Source organism: Petromyzon marinus, unplaced genomic scaffold (assembly GCF_048934315.1).
Source record: "Petromyzon marinus isolate PM22_M1 ecotype Great Lakes invasive population unplaced genomic scaffold, UKy_Petmar_22M1.pri1.0 PM_G_Scaffold_29, whole genome shotgun sequence".
In the NCBI taxonomy this organism is placed as follows: Eukaryota; Metazoa; Chordata; class Hyperoartia; order Petromyzontiformes; family Petromyzontidae; genus Petromyzon; species Petromyzon marinus.
Window position 1 is genome coordinate 205,001 of NW_027422861.1, and position 2,500 is coordinate 207,500.

The 2,500-nt window shown below is 47.4% G+C and overlaps 1 pseudogene; it reads left to right on the plus strand.

Moving 5' to 3' along the window:
* The window catches only part of LOC142914925 (28S ribosomal RNA), a 10,288-nt pseudogene that overhangs the window by 4,240 nt on the left and 3,548 nt on the right, over window positions 1-2,500 (plus strand).

The following is a 2,500-nucleotide window of genomic DNA, read 5'->3' on the forward strand; positions in this document are numbered from 1 at the left end:
ATTATTAAACCCAGGATATTACCCACACGATCTTGGATGAAGAAGAGAGCGGAAAAACGAGGAAGCTTCATGAAGCACCAGAAGCTCTTCTTTAAGAACCGCTCTCTTCTTGCGTCCTTAGTCCTGGATGGCACTGAACGTCATGAATGCCGAATCCCGAACGCAGATGTATATCGTTTTTACTGCGAAAAATGGGAGAAGGTGTTGCCATTCAATGGCCTGGGCCAATTTAAGTCATCAGGTGTTGCAAATAACGAATACTTTGAGCCCCTGATTTCGGTGGAGGAAGTTCAGACTGCCATACGGGCCATTAAACCAACGTCAGCAGCTGGGCCAGATGGCCTAACAAGGGCTGCAATCTGTGCTGCCGACCCCGAGGGTCGGACACTGACAGCCCTATTTAATGCATGGATGATTACAGGAATTATTCCCAAAGAGTTGAAAAAGAATAGGACGATTCTTATTCCTAAGGTTATGGACGATGAAAAGCTGAAAGAATTGGGGAACTGGAGACCAATAACGATTGGTTCAATGATTCTGAGATTATTTTCCAGAATAATGACTGCACGTCTTGCTCGTGCTTGTCCCTTAAACCCAAGGCAGCGTGGTTTTATAGCGGCATCTGGCTGCTCTGAAAATCTTAAGGTGCTACAGGACCTTATGAGACACGCTAAGAAATTGCACAGGCCGTTGGCTGTCATGTTCATCGACATAGCGAAAGCTTTTGACTCGGTTTCGCATGCTCATTTTTTATGGGTGTTAAGGCACAAGAAAGTAGATGAACACGTGGTGGGCATCATCCAGAACGCCTACGATCGGTGTACGACCTCGTTCAAAAGCAATGGCGAGTCGACTCGAGAAATTAGCATACGTGTTGGTGTCAAACAGGGTGACCCCATGTCACCCCTGCTCTTCAATCTTGCCATGGACCCTTTGATATGCACCCTAGAGTCACACGGAGTTGGGTACTCCATTGATACAGACCACGTGACAGCTCTTGCGTTTGCTGATGATTTGGTGTTGGTGAGCGAATCTTGGGTTGGTATGGCCGCCAATCTAGCGATCTTGGAATCATTTTGTGGGCTATCGGGATTGGAGGTTCAGGCCAGAAAGTGCCAGGGCTTCATGATAAGCCCAACCAAAGATTCATATACGGTGAACAACTGCGACCCATGGACTATCAAAAATAAAGATGTCCATATGATCCAACCTGATGAATCAACGAAATACCTTGGTCTGAAAATTGGCCCTTGGACTGGCACTATACAGCCTGATCTACATTGTCAGCTAAAGACATGGATCTCGAAAATCGATGAGGCGCCTCTGAAGCCAACTCAGAAGGTTGAACTACTCAATGCCTATGCCCTACCCAGATTGTTATATCCTGCAGACCACTCGGACTGCAAGCAATCAACTCTCCGTGGGTTGGACCAAGAGATTAGAAAGGCGGTAAAAGGATGGCTCCACCTTCCCGCTTCAACTTGTGATGGACTGTTATATGCCAGAGCCCGAGACGGAGGCCTTGCCATCTTGAAACTGGAAAAAACAATCCCTTCGGTTCAAGTTAGAAGGCTGCAACGTATAGCAAACTCGTCCGATGCTATCACCCGTAATATTGTGTCCTCGCAGGGTATGGAGGAAGAATACCGTAATTTGTGGGTACGAGCAGGGGGTGACAGTGATGCAATCCCAACATTCGTTCTCAGGGACTCGGTGTCAAAAGAACCTGTATATCCGAGACCCTGCGATTGGAGGGAGCATGAATTTCAGAGATGGTGCGAAAAGCCGGTTCAAGGAAGGGGCATTGTAAACTTTGCGCATGATAGAATCAGTAATGCTTGGTTGAGGCCATGGTGCGGCTTTAAACAATGCTTCTTTATCGCAGCACTACAACTAAGGGCAAATATTTACCCAACAAGAGAAAGCTTGAACAGAGGCAGAGATGGGGCCTTACGTTCCTGCAGGAAATGCTCTGCCAGACTCGAGTCCCTTTCGCACATTCTCGGTCAATGTCCTGCAGTACAGAAAGCAAGAATTGCGCGACATAACAAGATCAGTAACATTCTGGCAGACGAAGCGGCTAGATTGGGCTGGTCTGTATACAAAGAGCCACGGTTCATATCCGAGACGGGAGAGATGAGAAAGCCTGACCTCGTGTTTGCAAAAGATGAGGAGGCGGTTGTGATCGATGTCACCGTCCGTTTTGAGCTTTCAAAGAATACCTTGTCAGATGCTGCCTCGCACAAAGTTTCGTACTATACCCCTCTTGGTGATCAAGTCAAAGTGCTGACGAAGGCTAGCAAGGTCACATTCTTTGGATTCCCGGTTGGGGCAAGAGGAAAGTGGCCCCTTGAGAATAACGAGGTACTTACCTCCCTGGGCCTGACCAAACCCAGAACGACATCACTGGCCAAGATGATTTCCCGCAGAACGCTGCTTTTCTCTCTTGATATTCTGAGAATGTTCTGTGGAAATTATGCGGTCTATGAACAGTCATAGA